We start from the raw sequence: 17,972 nt of genomic DNA, 5'->3' as shown, positions 1-17,972 counted from the left end.
CAAGTTATGCAAAGTGCTTTATAAATATCATCTCAATTTTATCTTCACAACAACCCTGGTAGGAAGGTGCTGTTATTACCTCCATTTTACAGATGAAGAAACTGAGGCGCAGGGAGTGTCTTGCCCAGGATCACACAGCTAGTAAGCATCTGAAATCAAATTTACTTTTTTTTTGGTGAGGCAATCAGGGTTAAGTAACTTGCCCAGGGTCACACAGCTAGTAAGTGTCAAGTGTCTGAGGCCAAATTTGAACTCAGATTCTCCTGACTGTAAGGCCAGAGCTCTATCCACTGCGCCACCAAGCTGCCCCCTGAAATCAAATCTGAATTCAGGATTTCTTGACTGGAAGTTCAACATTCTATCCATAATGCCACCTAGCTTCCTCAGCATTGTATGAAAACTGAATGAAGTTTTTTCATGCATCTTGCGAACTAAGAACTGACAATATCATATATAATTATATGATATAGCAATATAATGACAGTAGTGTCTCTACATATGCTACTTTTCTCCCAGCAATACACCCAACATGAGTTTAAATAACTATAACTACTGCCAACATTTATTATGTTCTTGTTTTCCAGTTGTTTCAGTCATATCCAACGCTTGGTGACCCCATTTGGGGTTTTCTTGGCAAAGATACTGGAGTGGTTTGTCATTTCCTTCTCTGACTCATTTTACAGATGAGGAAACTGAGGCAAGCAGGGTTAAGTGACAACTAGTAAGTGTCTGAGGCCAGTTTTGAACTCAGGAAGATGAGTCTTCCTGACTCTAAGCCCGGCACCCAGGTGTCCAATTAAGTCCCTGAGTTCCTGCCATTATGTCTTTTGTTGCTGTTCAGTCATTAACAGAGCACACGCACACGCGTGCGCACACACACACACAATAAAGAGATTGGGAAGGCAAAGTGATAGAAAATTGTGGGAGACCTTGAATGCCAGGTGGAAGAACACAAACTTGACTTGAGGTGATAGGAAGGCATGAAAGAGTCTGGAACAGAGGGGTGACAGATCTCTAGGTAAGAAAGATGACTTTGGAAAATGCAAAAACTTGGGCCCAAGTAGATTTCCAAATTGGAAGGAACCTTTGGATTAGTTCTGTCTTCATACCAGCTATCAGATGCATTGTATCTTTGATTCCAACTGCAACAACCATTCTAGGACAGGCTGTCATTACTAATCTCCTTTGGATATTGCATTTTCCAAACCTGACAGAGGGTCACCAGGCTTGTGGATCAAGGCAGAGAGGGGGGAAGAACCTATTTCTGAGCAGTAAGAATTTTGAAGAGCCTGATAAACCAAGATAAGCTATCCTTCCTTGCCTATGGTATCTGCCTTTTCTAACTTTAAAGATTATTAAAATATGCTGTAAATATGTATCCAATTACTGGTAGATGGGATTAATTCCATTATTACAAATTTGAACCTGGATTTTATGGAAGTAATAAACACCTAATGTGCCTAATGCTGTTATAAATCCAATGCTAAGACAATTCTCTAAGCCTATAAATGCCAAAATAGTTGGTAATCTGCATAGGTAGAGAATTTTCTCACAAGGAGTAAGACTAGTGAGGCACCAATGAAAACAAACGATTGTTGCCCCAAAACCTCACCTTCCCACCCCCTAAAGCCAGAGAGATTCATCTTTGGAGAAAGCAATGGTACACACCTCTTCTTAAACAGCACTGCTGACAAGTGTCCTCAAAGAACCCTTTCTTCTTCATTAGCATCAGAAGCATGTATCACAGTGCTAGATGCTGTCTTAAATACTTCAAAGAGGCAATCTCAGTATTTTGTTTACAACCTTGCGGATTTTTGCAGCTCCCTTTCTCCTTCCTAACCAGAGGAAATGACTGACTTGAGGAAGACAGCGTAGAGCAGGTTCGCTCTTGAAGGACAGTGGGGACTCACGCTGGAACATGTTCCGCAAAGATAATTTATAGTTGCCTTCTCTGACATGCGTTCAGAGGGCAGGCCTACCTAGTAGGCATCCTCGACACAAATGCAATGACTAATGGTCAAGATTAAAGGCTCCTTGATTTCGCACCAGTTTCATCACAAGACCTCCCTTCTTGCGGTAGACAGAGCTGAGTTTGATAACGACACCAGCACCATTGGGTGACTTTTGTAGAGGGATCTCGCTTTCACACGTGTCACCTCAAAGGATCACAGACATTGTATCACAGGAGGGAGACAGAGACAAGTTAAGAATGACTCCACCTCCCCGGGAAGTGACCAAGAGAGGTCACTGAGTCCAACCCCTTCATTTTACAGTTGAGGACACTGAGGCCCAGAGAAGTGAAATGATTTGCCTGTAGTCCCACAACTAGCAAGTGTTTGAGGCAGAATTTGAACCCAAGAACTATTCCTGACTTGAAGTCTGGTCTACTATGCTATGCTGCCTATTAGAAACAAAAATCTCATTCGACGCTCATCTAAGGCAGGCTTACTTAAATAAGGATTTGGGAAAGAAATCCTAATTATTATGAGGATTGGCTGATGGTTTTTTCCAAGTGATAAAAGATACTATCAGACCAAAATAATATCCTCTTAGGGCCAGAAGAGGCTTTAAAAGGTCATCTCTTGCCTGCAGACAATACCACATTGAAATCCTCCTGGATAAATGCATCAGTGGCCTGGCGTGTCAAGAGCTCTGGATTCTAGGGCTAGTATTGCTATTAACTAGTCATGTGACCTTTTTATTACATATTTCTGGGCCTGCTCTCAAGAAGCTGACATTCAATAGGGCAGAGGTTTTTAATCCGGGGTCCCATTAACTTATTTTTTGTAACATTTTGATAACTATATTTCAGCAGAATATAACTATGGATTACAGAGGAAATTCGGTAATATAAATTTTTCATTTTATGCATTTAGAAACATTATTTTGGGGGGCAACTCGGTGGCACAGTGGATAGAGCTCTGGTCTTAGAGTCAGGAGGACTTGAGTTCAAATCCAGCCTCAGACACCTGACACTTACTAGCTATGTGACCTTGGGCAAGTCATTTGACCCCAACTTTCTCACCAAAAAGAAAAAAAATTAGAAACATTATTTTGAGAAGGAATGCATAGCCTCCACCAGACTGACACAAACTGGCTAAGGGTTCCAGTTATAGAGAGAAAAAGCACCAAGGCATTTGAGAATAATGGAAAGGTTGAGTCATAGACCCTGCATGTGTCATTACTGTTTATTAATACCCAGCATCCATGCTTGTTTGACCTACTCCACTGACTCATGTCAATCCTACCCCACTGACTCATGTCCATCCTACCCCTTTATGTTATATAATAATGTTTGGTTGTCCTTTGTAATGCCTTTCTTCTGAGAAACTCAAAGCATTTTGTTAACCTATTTAGCTGAATAGATGACACAGCATTCTGCGAGGTTTATGGATGGGGAAACTGAGTCACTGCAAAGTGAAGTGATTCACTCTCAAAAGACCTAGCAAGCCAATAATGGAGCTGAAACTCAAATCAGAATTTATCATTATCATTATTATTATTATTTTTAATAGAGCTCCCACCTATCTTGAGATCACGGAGGAAGAAGTTCATTACATTCACTTAGGGATACAGTGGCCATCAAAGTCAAACTGTCTGTGTGTGTGTGTGTGAGTGAGAGAGAGTGAGAGAGAGAGAGAGAGAAAGAGAGAGCGAGAGAGAGGAGAGAGAGAACACGACAGAACTGAAACAAGAAAACTGAAATGGTCATGATTGAGTAAGGCCTACTAACAGGAACAGTAGCTGTCACTAAACTTTTGGGTGGAGGAGATAAGCAGCAACCCCTGGAGAGTTACCTTGTAACTTCATTCTACTTGGCAGAAGCACCGATAAACTGAACATTTAAATAGCCCCTTCCTTATCCCAACCTTCTCTCTCTCTCTGACTGTCTCTCTCCCTCTGTCTTCCAACCTCACTATGGTATGTGGAGTTGGGGGAAAGAAGGGGTAGGTACCTCTTCTAATATTAGTATGTAAGACTTTTGAAAGCTAAGACTGTGCTTTCTTTGTGCACTGTACATATTCGGTGGGTGCCTAATAAATGCTAAATAATAACAGTAGTCTCGTGTTTTCAATACTATTCCAGCAGAAATAAACTTTCTCACAGAGCCCCATTCTTTTACTATGAACTTGTGTTGAGGAGAGTCAATGCTGATGGCATCCCTCTGCTCAGTATTTCTTTTAATTTAGAGAAAACAGGTGCTATTTAATATAACAAAGTCCCTTTACTGCAGGATTTCCTTTTCAAAGAAAACAGCACAAAGAGATAGCCACAGATCTAGTACTTCTTGCTATGAATCAAAATACAATGGTTACAGATTATGGTCAGAGAGTAGCAATGGAGGCAAATAAGGTCAGAAGGGGATGAAGGGAGAATGGGAGAAAGAATTCTCCCGTTCTCCTCCTAGAAATTCCCATTTGGACTTAAGAGCAAATGTTTGGGTATACAGGAGCCTAGTTATGGGAACAGCCACATTCTGGGGCTTTCCTAAGAAAGTGGCAGTCTCATCAGAGAAGGCAAGTGCCAGGCAGCTACAACACAGTGTGTGGCCTGGACTCTTGCTATAGCGACAGAGGCTAAGCTTCTCTGAGCCAGGTCTCCTGGATTAGAGCTCCAGAAGAGTGGAGCTTACGCATGGTCCTGCATGGCCCAGGTCATAACCAGCCACCGATCAGGAGACAACACCACCTCTGGACAGGCCTGGTAATCAATCACTACCCCTGCAGCAGGCATATCACATTTCTGGGGGTGAGACAGTGTCCACAGCCCCAGCAGCTACACAATCACTCAGACCCCACTTCCTCCTGTAAAGCAGTCTCTTCTTGCTTTAACCGCTCTCTGCATCTCATATCATGTATGCATAGAATTCCTTAAAATTATTTAATTTTACAAACACTTTAGTGTCAGCTACAAGTTCTTTGGAAATTTCACTGTAATGGAAAAATGTTTAAAAATCTGTATGCAAAACTACTCCCAAAGTTGGCAATCATAGTGAATTATATCCTAAATGGCAACAGAATAGGAATTATATCCTAAAATTCAATTCTGTTATGCCATGGAGCGGTAGGAAGAGCACTAGATTTGGATTTAGAAGACCTGCCTCTGAATCCCAGCTATGATATCATTTAAGATTACTGATTTAGAACTGGAAGGGACCTTAGACCCCCCTCATTTCACAGATGAGAAACTGAGATACACAGAGGTGAAGGAACTTGCCCATGGCCTCAAGGAGGACAAGTAACAGAGTCATGATTTGAACCCAGATCCTCAGACTCCAAATTCAGCAGTTTTTCCACGGTATTGTTAGACCTTGAACAAGTCACTTCCCTTTCTGGGCCTCAATCTCCTCATTTGTAAAATAAGGGAGAAGGGCTAGATGACCTATAAAGTCCCCTCCAGTTGGATCGATATTTAATCAACAGTGATTTTCTTTAATTTACACTCCATTAAGATTTTAATAAAAACATAAAGAACTAGATTCCCTAGGCTTAATATATTCTATGATAAATAAATGCATTGCCACAAAAATACTGGGACTAAATAGTAAAGATTTCAAAATGAGAGAGCCCATTATAACAATCACAATTAATCTATACTGTCTTATCTTCAGGCCAGTAAAAAGTTTAAAAGTTTCCTCCTAAAAATAGTTAAAGAAATCAGTTCTACTTTATTTCCCATTTTATGTCAAAATATCCTTTCACAAATTACCACTGGAAATGTTTCCTTTTCTCAATCTTTTATTCAACAAGTGATACATAATGGCAGAGCAGCCTTTTAACTGGGGCACACTGCATTGCCTTTCCTAGTTGGCGTAGCACACCTTGTCGTCCCTTGCTTCATTATAGAAGCCTCTCAGATACAGATCTGTGGGGAGCATCTGAACTGCTTCACTGAGATTAAAATCCCTAAGGCCAGTAGTACAACTGAAGGGGTACCAGGCAAAGAAAATCCCTACATGGCTTTGAGCTGCAAGCACGGTACTGGCACGAGGTCAGGCACCTCTGAGTTCAAACACATTTCAGAACATGCAGCAGGATCCAAATCATTTAAAGCACTGACATTCTTTATTAAAATCTTTATTTTCATCTTCAAGCCAAGTTTAAGTTGACATGTGGTAACAAACACTGGCTAGACAAACAGAAGTTAAGATTTGAGATTTTCCAGAACTTTCATTACTTCAGAGATCTAACTTTATTCAACTTCCAAAAGATGTTTGACATTACTTCCTTCTGATGAAAAGTACTAACTCCTCTTTAAGTCGTTCCTGGCAATCTATTTTAAGTACCTCCTTTAAAAAATGGTACAAACTCTACAAAATATTGCATCTGACACGCCATTATTTTAGCAAAAACTCAGAGCTAAGAGAAAACTGATTATAAGAATAACTAATTTTAGTATTGCTATTAAAAGATTCAGGTTGCCAGAGAAAATAAAGTTTAACTGTACAACTTTTTTTTTGTAACTGCATGAACCATTTCATTAATGAAGTACTGTAACTAGCTCAATAAATAAATAGGCAATTAACCATAAGCCAGAGTTGGGGTGTTTTTTTTTTTGCGGGGAGGGGGGGAGGGAGGGTTGTTTAAGTATCTTGGAAATACTGAAAATTTACACTTACTGAAAAGACTTGCTAAAAAACAAATTTTTAAACAGTTCACATTGCTTTCTCATAAGTGCCCACCCACAAAGTTTCCAGGTTTCCCACGAGACAAAAGGTAACTAAAACTTTAAGAAATATCAACAGATTTAAGGGAGAAAAGAAAACAAAGCCAAGTTTTTTAAAGTCGCCCAGTACTTACAAGTCGTTTCAATAGAAACCTGAGCCCCAACAATTCTTCACAAGGCTGCTCTGCGGGTCATAAATACAATCTGAAGTCTAAAATAGAGCTCCTATCATATTAGGCAGAGCACTCACATTTCAGTCTTGGAGCTTCTACTTGGGTAAACAGTTTTACAACTTGTAGAACAAACCCTGGCTAAAATTAACTGCAGTCCCGGACAGCAGGCAGGAACACGCTGATTTGCATCATGTGTGCTGGGATTTATTCACTAGGACAACATCGGTGTCCTCTTAATGGGAAATTTGGCTGAGGGGCGTGCACTGATGAACAATGCACAGCATCATGATTATGCTAATTACAGAATCCCAGCCAGAAGCTCTAACTTTGTCTTTTAAGTTGTTTTTGCAAGTACTGACAAAGAGAAAGGGCAGGCTCCTCTGCACAACAGGCATTCACTTGATTTTTAAACACATTCAAATCAGGCAAGCTTTTGGCAACAAGGTGGCAGCACCGCTTGCTTCTCACCAGCAAAAAGGAAAAAATGAGAAAAGAAGAGATGACTTCAATCACACAATTAGAAGATCGGGGTAAAGTTTAGACTTTTGGAATGTGCCAAATGTAAATATTAATCCAATATATCCATACTGGCCTCAAACAACGACCACTGAAGAATTCCATTGTCTTTATTTTGCACCAACCTAGGTTACTCGATTCCTCGTTTTGCTTTTCTGCGCCCCTAAGGAGTTACTGAAAGGATACTGGATTTACTAATAAATGACAGCTGAGAAAAAGCATCTAAAATATTTGCAAGAAGCAACATTCCTTGCAAGAAATGTTCTGAAATGAACTGACAGCTATCTTCAGATGGAGGGAGCAGGGTCTAACGATCAAGCTCAAGCTGATGTTAAGAACCCCATGTGAAAACTAGTTGATGTTAATGGAACATACCTGCTTGGTATCTCCTAGGGGGTGGCTAGAGCACAGAATCTGCAATCAGGAACACCTGAGTTTGAATTCTGCCTTGGACACTTACTAGTGGTAAGATGGGGCAGTAGTCACTTAATCTCTCTGTGCCCAAGTTTCCTCATCTGCAAAATGGGGATAATAACAGCAACTATTTCACAGAGTTGTTATGGTGATCAAATGAATTAATGTATATAAAGTGCTTTGCAAACCTTAAAGCATTATATAAATGCTAGCTATTATTATTATTATCTCTTAGGCAGGTTTGTTTTTAAAGGCCAAGCTCTTATGAATTTTGCTCTTATGGTTATGCTTTATGGAATATTTCCAAGTACTCTAAAAGGGTTAATTAAATCTCCGAACATTTCTGTGAAGTATTAATATCCTATCTTACAGTGAGACTAAGTCACCATCACAAGGTTTCATTGAAAATCAGTGGCTGGATTTGTATGATAAACCACAGTAGTCTTGACGTTGCCTTCCTATTACTAATTTGGTTATAACATCTAAGATTTTTAGAGCTATTAATTTGTCTAGTTAAAAAATGTCACAAGTATGGATAGACGTCAGGAGCTGCCATTCTATGGCAATTCTCAAACCCCAGCTGAACCACAGGTTTAAAAACACTCCCTTGACCAGTTTCCTACTGTAATTTTCAAAATGTGTAGGAAGGACAGGTAGGTCCTTCAGCTGGTTCAGGAGTGGGTCAGCTATGGTTGAGGGTAAATTTAAAAGATGATATTGTCAACACCTAATAGGAGCAATCCGATAAGAATAACAGTGACATTTATGTAGGCTTGCCAAGTGCTTTATCCACATTATCTCCTAAGGACCAAAGAGAGCACTCAGGCTGATTTCCATTGGTAGGCGCTGCTGACTTGTCACAACTTTCTCCCCAATGCTGTTGAAAAGCCCCTGGCTATCAATGTAAGAGTCAGTTTCCAGTGTGGATTCTTTTTTCCCCTCAATTCTTGCTTCTAAATGACAAATGTTCTGACCTATTCAAGATTCTAAAACTCATATATCAAATCCCTTCCTTCCACTTCACACCCCATACTAGCATGGAAAGATGTCACAAGATTAGAACCCTTCTTTTCAAAGATTCTCTGCTCTAATATTATCAATAAATTTTACTCATTAGAAATCTACTCTCAAATTCTAATTGGCATAAAGTAAATTATCATCATTTTTGACACTTACCTACTGCTTGCTAACTTTTATTCTCTAATTCAGCCTTTGGCTCTGTAACTGACCTTTGAAATCCAAACTTTATTACTTCCCCAATCCAGAAAAGGTATGAAAAATTCTCACCCTGGGCTATTCTGGCATGGGTGTGTCTATATTTAGCATTAGTTAGGAGTAAGAGGAAGTAGGCAACTTTCTAGTCATTCCTGAGTTAGCTCTTCATAGCTTGACTCCATTTAAAAAAAAAAAAAAAACATAAACCACACCTAACACATTCCAGAGCCCCAGTAGGTGTTTTGGTTTTTTTTTTGGTTTTGATCAGCTACCATTTTGGATTTGGCCACATGAATGTCATATGTCTATATGCAAGATAACAGAGTTGGCTGTCATTTTGATGTCAGCATGAATAATTTACTTACGACACTAAAACAAATGTAGGCTTAATCTCATTTATTTCTTATACAAAACCAGTTTCAATTCCTCTCATTAATTCTGTAAAGTTTTTTGTTGTTGTTCAGGCGGTTTGGGTGGGTGGGTGGGTGTGTAAGAAGGTAGGCAGTTTTGGAAGCCATTGCTCATGTTCATCTATACAGTCAGTCAGTGCATAAGAATGAGAATGGTGAACAGTGCACTCCTTATGTAATATTGACAAAATTTTGATCAACAGAGAGACTTAAAAAGAAAAACAGAGGGAGGCAGAAAAGAGAGAAAAGCAAATATATAGAGAACTGAGTAAATTTATAAGAATATAAGGCATTCCCCAGTTGATAAATGGTCAAAGGACATAAACAGTTTTCAGATGAAGAAATCAAAGCTATCTATAGTCATATGAAGAAATGCTCTGAATCACTATTGATTAGAGAAATATAAACTAAAACAACTCTGAGGTACCACCTCACACCTGTCAATCTGGCTAGTATGATAGAAAACAACAAATGTTGGAGAAGATATGGAAAAATTAGGACACTAATGTATGGGCTGGTGAAGTTGTGAACTGATTCAACCATTCCGGAGAGCAATTTGCAACTATGGCCAAAAGGCTATAAAACTACTGCTAAGTCTACATCCCAAAGAGATTCAAAAAAAGAGAAATGGACCTATTTGTACAACAATATTTATAGGAGCTCTTTCTGGAGTGGCAAAGAAATGGAAATTGAGAGAATGCCTATCAGCTGGGGAATGGCTAAACAAGTTGTGGCATATGAATGTAATAGAATATTACTGTGCCATAAGAAATGACAAGCAGGTGGATTTCAGAAAACCTGGAAAGGCTTACATGAACTGATGCAAAGTGAAATGAGCAGAACCAGAATATTGTACACAGTAACAGAAATACTGTACCATAATCAACTATGATTGACTGAGCTCTTCCCAGCAACACAATGATCCAAAACAATTCCAAAAGACTCATGCTGGACAATGCTACCAACATCCAGAAAAAGAAGTATGGAAGTCTGAGTGCAGATTGAAACATTATTTTTACTTTATTGTTTTGTGGTTCTCTTCTTGTGGCCTGTTTCTTCTTTCACAACATGACTAATATGGAAATATGTTTTATATGACTGCACATACATAACCTATATCACACTACTTACTGTCTTAGGGAGGGGGTGGTGAGGCAGGGAGGAAGGGAGAAAATTTGGAACTCAAAATTTTAAAATGAATGTAAAAATTGACTTTGCATGTAATTGGAAAAAATAAAATACTATTAAATTAAAAAAAAGAAAAGGGAGAGAAAGAATAAATAAAAGGAAAGAAAGAGAATTTAGGAAAAAGGAAGAGACCTATAAGACAGATGAGGAAAAAAACAGAAAGAAAAAGAGTAAAGTCAGTCTAAGTCTATTGACTAAATTGATTTTGGCACACACATGCTATTCACTGAGGACGTGAACATCATCATCTGTTATTTCAGCCCACTGAAACACTGGTTTGGTTTCCAGCACTGTATAAGAATACTTTCTACCCTGGGAAACTATCTGCTTTTACTTTCAAACTTCAAAGTTTATTTTTGAAATGAAGGTTTACTTTATCAAAAAATTCTAAGAATTTTATGTAGGCATGAAGGAATGAGCTGGGTTTCAGAAATCTGCTTTGAAACCATAGAGGTGTCAATTAATCTATTAGCTAGAGGGAGCACAGTTCTCAACGTTGGATCCCTGAACTTGGATTTTTTTAAAAATGCACCTTCATTTTCACTAACTTCTAAATGAAATCTAGCATTTCGTTCAATTGTGAATCTGAAGGAAAGAAACTTTATTCTGAGGAATCCAAAGGCTTCACCGGACTGCCAAAGAACTCCACAACACAAAAAAAGTTAAGAATCCCTGGGCTAAAGACTAAAAGTCTCCTTGACAATGAAAAATTATCCAACTAGCTTATCTTTATTCTTTAAGAGATCTGACTTATTTGAAAATATTTTAAGCTTAAACAGTAAATCAACATTTATTTCATTGTTCTGGGTCCTATTCTTCCACAAATTAAATGTAGTTGTTTGTGTTCCAATTGGGTGCACACAGGTGTATTATGGGATGCAATAATTAATATTTGATATTTAGTTTTAAGACATTCAAAATGCTTATAGAGTCTCTCTACAACCTGAGGAAGATGGGAAGGGGGGAATAAGTATTATACTATAGGTATTATAATCTCAATTTTCAAATAAGGAAAATAGTCTCAGAGAGAGTAAGTAACTTGGCACAGACAATAAGGATGGGATGTGAACCCAGGGCTAACTCCATGCCCAGCACTCATTTCCACTATACCATGATGCTTCTCAAAAAAGACAAAGGTAAAATTTTTTGGATGAACAACTGTTCAAAGCTGTCCAACTGCTCCTATCAATCCTTCAGAATTGGAACAAAGTCTTCTTTGCAGGTTAGTGGTAGATCAACATCATCTTTTAGGTGCTTATTAAGGAATGGGTGAAATTAAAATTGATACTGATCCTAGGGGCCAGAAAGTACCCTACCCCTGGTCTAGCTGAAGGTTTTAAATGCATTATAAAGCTAGAAGGAACCTCTGATGACCTAGTTACTGGCTTTCAACTGTTCCAGGTAAACCTGGGGTTCTGTGAGGTAACTCTTAGAGTTCCTTGACATAAAGTCTCAACATGGCAAACATGTTTAATGTTTTACTCTCTCCTGCAAAGAATCAGACTCAGAGTTGGAAGGAACTACCATCTTCAGTTTCCACCCTAACAATGAACCAGATGAAAAGGTTCGAGGGTATCAAACAATGTAGAGGGCATCTACATTCAAAGTTTGAGTGACAAATCTAAATCATGCTTTTCTCTCTAAGGACACTGAAATCATTATACATAAATGTAATACTTAATTCTTTAAGTTCTCAAGGAGAATAGATCTTCACTTTTTTACTGTTATGATATATTATGTTTATTATATCAGTCAACTAGCAAGTACTCATTAAGCACCTACTATAGGCCAGGAACTGTGGTAGTAGGTACAGGAGATAGAAATACAACAAACAAAGTAATACCTACTCGCAGAGAGCTTACATACCAACAGCCATATGCGCCAAATGAAAATCATATAACAGCAGCATTTTATTTTTAAGTGTCTACATATCTACAGGTATCCCTTCCTTAGTCCCTAATTCAAAACATTAACAGTCATATTGTTGGCTGGATCTAGTTAATAAATGTGTAAAGAATGTTCAATATTTGAAAACAAAAGCACATTTGGGTGGTGTTGGAAAATGTTACTACTATATATACATATATACACATAGTTACTATATATATATATATATACATAAACATATACACACATATGTATACACACATATTTAAAGAACTCAATTTTATCATTTAAAACAAATAAACTAGAAGAATTCATGAGGATCCAGTCTGTCTTAGTATAACAGACACCAACTAAATCTTCTAGGGTTTACATACACCTACAAATTGCACAAAATCTTCAAAACCAATATAGTTGTTTCTTAAACTTCCATGGTTCATCTTTCACAAAGTTAAAAAACAAGTCACTAAATTGTCCAAAGGTAAAAGACAACCATTTTTTTTTTTTTAATTAAGGCAATTGGGGTTAAGTGACTTGCCCAGGGTCACACAGCTAGTAAGGGTGTCAAGTGTTTGGTCTGAGGCCAGATTTGAACTTAGGTCCTCCTGATTCCAGGGCCGGGGCTCTATCCACCGCGCCACCCAGCTACCCCAAAAGACAACTTTTCTTCGAGTGAATTCTTATTTGGATTTTGATAAAGATTTGATGCAATGTAACACCATACACCATTAAACTATACTTTGCCTTATAATTCTACTGTAATATCTTGGGATGGCAAAAAGTGACTCTTGATTCTCCAAGGCTATTCTAGTGAAGGGCAAGCTCTGGGTGGTCCTACCAATTTGTAAAGGCTTCACCTCCAATACAGGCAATGTGACTGTGCATCTCTGCTCATGTCAAGACCCCCCCAGGCTAAGGGGGAACATCTTAGAAAGACTGGCCACCAGGTGATGGTTTTTCCGGACATACTGTCTCCCAAGGTCATTTATTGAAGTGTGGTTGTTAGATAATTTTTTTTTGAAAGTTGTATATTGAATTTAATGTATACTTAAAAAAAAAGAGCAAGCTCTCTGTAAAAAGATTCACCGTTTCTTGTACAATCTTCTTTGTTCTGCTGTGTATATAGACTTTTTAGTTAATATTTTTTTTAGATAATTGTTATCAGTGGAAGGAGTAACCATACTGAAGAAATCACAGATCTTTCAAAATATCTAGATATGGTTTAATAATAATTACTAACATTTATATAGGGCTTACTGTATGCCAGGCACTGTGATAAGCACTTTACATATATTATCTCATTTGATCTTCAAAACAGTCCTAGAAGTTAGGTGCTATTATTATCTTTATTCTATATATGAGGAAACTGAGGCAAAGAAATGTTAAGTGACTTGCCGTGGGTCACACAGCTTGTAAGTGTCTGAGGCTGGATTTAAACTCAGGTCCTCCTGACTTCAGGCCCAGCACCCTGTGCACCATAGCACCACCTAGTAGCCAATTCTGTTTCTATGGGAAATGTTAAAGTAGGGGTAATAATATTATTATTGTTACAGCATTTATATCAAGAAAGCCAATGCTTAGTTCTCTTAAAAGAATCTCTGAGTCATACTGGCACATTTTGTCCTGACAGGTATACCTATACATTATTATACATGCAAAAATATTTACTGAGTACCTGCTGTGTGCCAAATATTGCACATGACAAAAAGTGGAATAGGGTGTAGTACCTCTCTTTAATCAAATAAGGAAGATAAGGAGCACACAAATATCTAAAACACAATCTGAGCTGAGCGTTAAAGAATGGGTAGACTTTTGACAAGTGAAGACAGAGTGGAATGAACTGCAGGGAGAGGGATAACATGAGTGAAGGTGATAAATTATTTTTTAGTAAACTGTGAGTAGTCTGGATTAGCTGAAGTCAGTTTCTCTCCTCCAGATGAGGGCAGCAGTACAAAAAACACTCTAATGCTGTCTGGAATGTACAAAGAAGCATGTACAGAAAGGATGGTAATCTTCCTATGCACCCTCCAAAAACACAAACTGTTACCCAACAGCAGGGAGAAAATAAGACCCTGCTCCTTCCTCTCCTTAGAAATTTATCTTCCCACCAAGATTCTCTCACTGGAGTAACTCATCAATTTAAAACCCACCACTATAGATGAATTGGGAAATGTGAAACAGGTGAATCTATCCATCTCCCCAGGTAAATAAAGGAAGCAAGACTATCCACTTTAAAGAACAGTGAAGGTGAGCGTCAACCTGTTATACTGATGAATCAAAAATCAAACATGTGCTTAATAAATATGACCTAAACTTTTTTTTTCCCCAACTGTCATCCATCCTAATCTAAAATAAGAAGAGAGTGCCCTCCTTAAAGTATACTATGCCTTACAATTTTGGAAAATAGTCCATCATAAAGAGATCAAAAGCTCCTTATCTCAAAAGGTGGTATAAGTAAAATCTCACTAATTTATCTTAATTTTGGTAAAGGTTGACCTGAATTAGAGGAAAATGAGAATTAAAGAGTATTTTTAACAACCATAGTTTTATTAAAAGTACGCTGTAAGTTCCTTAAAGGCAGGGGTCAGGTTTTATTTATCTTTGTAGCCCACAAAGCACCTAGCACAGTAAAAAGTAAATGCTTAATAATTTGATATTCTTAAAGCACAGGTCTGACCATGTCACTCCTTTGCTCAAAAAACTGTGGTGGTTCCAATTGCCTTGAGAGTCAAATGCAAACTCTGCCTGGCATAAAATCTAACTCTAGTCAGTCTTTCCAGGCTGATTCTATGTTGCACATAAGACTTTCCAGCCAAATTGACCTTGTTTCTATTCCCTGGTATTCCATCTCTCCACACCTTTTCACACAACCTAGCCACCCCTAGGCCTAGAATGATTTCACTCCTTACCTCCACCTCTTGGAAACCTAAGTTCTCTTCAAGGATCTTTTCAAGCACCATCTCCTCCAAGAAGGGTTGTAAGGACTCTGCCTATAACTGTGAATTTTTTGCACATATAATCTATTTACTTATTTGTGAATATGTTGTATCTGTTGGTAGAATGTAAATTCATTGGGGTCAGGGAGTAATCACTTTTGTATTTGTATCTCTAGGGTAGCATAATATCTGGCACATTAATAAATGTTTGTTGATTCAGTAGTAATAATAATAATGACAGGTAACATTTATATAATGCTTACTATGTACCAGGCACTATGCTAAGTGCTTTACAATTATTATCTCAGTTGATCCTCACAACAATTCTGGGAAGTAGGTGCTAGTATTATCCTTATTTTATATATAAGGAAATTGAGAGAGATGGAGGTTAATAACTTGCTCAGGGTCACACAGGAAGTGTCTGAGGCAGGATTTGAACTCAGATTTTTCTGAGTCCAAGTCCCAGGCCTGGGCCCCCAAGCTGGTATGAAGCCTTCAGGTATTGCCCCAGGCTAAAATACAAATTCCTGTTTAGCATTTAATATCCTTCACAGTCTGGCTCCGACCGATTTCACATGTCTCCCTTTCTTGCACTCTAGTAGTTCAAGCCAAACTGGTCTACTGGCCATTCCTCATACATCACTTGTCCCATTGCCAAACTTCCTCCTCCTCCCCCACCACCTAGTACAATGCCTGACAGATAACAGTGCTTAATCAATATCTGTTGAGCTGAAGTAAACTGCCAGCTGGTTCTGAGAGGCCAAGACATCACTGTTACTGTCATTGATGTTTACTAGTCTGAATTTAGGTTCTACTCTCTGAGGGTCCCCCCCTTTATTAATAGAAATAGCACCCAAGCATGACTGGATCTACTACTAGTAATATGGATTTCATCTAATATTAATGACATGTTGTAGAAATTAGCATTTAATATTAATAGCTTAATGGTTTTCTGGGTGCTGTTTGGCTGTTTTTGTGTGTGTGTGTGTTTTTTTTTAAGGAACTTGGAAAATTTATAATGCATCCTAAACCTTAATGGCATCTTTTGAAATGGCTTTGGTGCATCATCCAATGGTCAGTTTTAGAGAAAGCAATTGAAAATTATTTCTCTTGGGGGCAGCTAGGCGGCGCAGTAGATAGAGCTCCGGCCTTGGAGTCAGGAGGACCTGAGGTCAAATCCAGCCTCAGACACTTGACACTAGTTGTGTGACCCTGGGCAAGTCACTTAACCCCCACTGCCTCACCAAAAAGCAAAAAAAAAAAAAGAAAATTATTTCTCTCCCTTCCTCTTACCTTCCCCCTCACCTAAAAAAAAGGAAAAAAAAATACTGAGAACCGATTCTGGGGGGAAGGAGTTGGTGTTTTGCCATAAAGACTGTAATACATAACCATCTCCTCCAGGGGGCAGTCCTAGCTTGTCCTAGAATAAACATTCAGAAACTTGCCTAAAACATTACAACTTTGTCCATCAACGAGAATATCCCAATATATGCCCAGTGTTCACAGTTGAATCAATTTCTAAAAATCAAAAGAATAAGGAGTCTATTTTCTGAGAACTAGCAGTGACTATGGCCATTATTATGGCATTTGGGGAAGGCCAGTGAGGCAAGTCCCCTTTAAAGATGAATGAGTTCATGAAAAGAGAAATAAACACACACAATATGGCAATATAGGTAGCAGAGTTTTGACTGAAAATAGAAGAAAAAAAGGAATAGGATAGTTCGAATTTTGGTTCATTTTTGAACAAGTACAAACTACCACCATACTGTGTCTTCACCCTCTGACTGGCCCTTTACATTCTTTGGCCTTTCCTTCCTCATCCATTCTAAGTTCCAATGATTTTATGATAGTCGTTTATTTTTTTAACTTCATATTCCTGCCTCCCTTTAAGAACAGATGAAATTTTTTTTTACCATTTCCCCCTACCAAAACAAAAAGTACTTGGTCTCAATAAAGTGAAAATTTACAAAGGAAAAAAAAACACTAAACTGAGATTCTGTCATATGCAGACTGAGGGGGTACAGAGAGAAGAGAAGGAATAAAAGTAATTCCTAATATCCTACCCCACCCCACCTAAGGGTTTTTTTTTCTTTTTAAGTGGGGGTGAGGTGGGTAGATGGAAGTAGAGAAAAGTTAGCTTGTTTACAAATTCTAACCAGTTTCTGTTTTAAGCAAGAAAAATTTTGTCATTATTCAAGATTCTTAAATCAATGATCAAACTCAGTCAAATGAGGGTTATTTTATAATTAAGTATAGCGAGAGCCTGTAATAAATGTGTCCATTTAATCAAAATTTCACGTTTTCTTATACAATATGCTAAAGAGTACCCTCCCCCCCAAGAGTTCTGTATCTTATCATCATACCCCCAAATATCAATTGATAAATAGGAAGTAAACTCGTGTTTGTGATGTTTTATACAATGTTATGCCTGTTGCACATCCTGTTAATGTGAATTTGTTATCAATAGTACTATGGGATGCCTACCTGGGATGCCAGTAAAATTAGCCTTATTGATTTTAAAATTTTGTTTCTGACTTTGCTATAAAGTTACAGATTCCAAGTATTCTTGG

General features: G+C 38.1%; 1 protein-coding gene across 9 annotated transcripts in view; it reads right to left on the bottom strand.

The window, feature by feature from the left end:
* Positions 1-17,972, bottom strand: part of SLC20A2 (solute carrier family 20 member 2) — a 115,596-nt gene that overhangs the window by 69,019 nt on the left and 28,605 nt on the right. For 2 of the 9 annotated variants that reach the window (XM_027865170.1, XM_027865171.1), the window contains exon 1: positions 6,801-7,061. The exons of 4 other annotated variants lie outside the window; for them this stretch is intronic. The gene's annotated coding sequence lies outside the window, so the exon portion shown is untranslated. Of the gene's footprint in view, positions 1-1,668; positions 1,721-6,800; positions 7,062-17,972 lie in introns of those variants that run through there. 3 more of the 9 variants (XM_027865174.1, XM_027865178.1, XM_027865175.1) reach the window with 2 other exon arrangements.

Source organism: Vombatus ursinus, unplaced genomic scaffold, assembly GCF_900497805.2.
Source record: "Vombatus ursinus unplaced genomic scaffold, bare-nosed wombat genome assembly UNPS02014778.1, whole genome shotgun sequence".
NCBI lineage: Eukaryota > Metazoa > Chordata > Mammalia > Diprotodontia > Vombatidae > Vombatus > Vombatus ursinus.
This window is presented reverse-complemented; position numbering and strand designations above follow the sequence as displayed.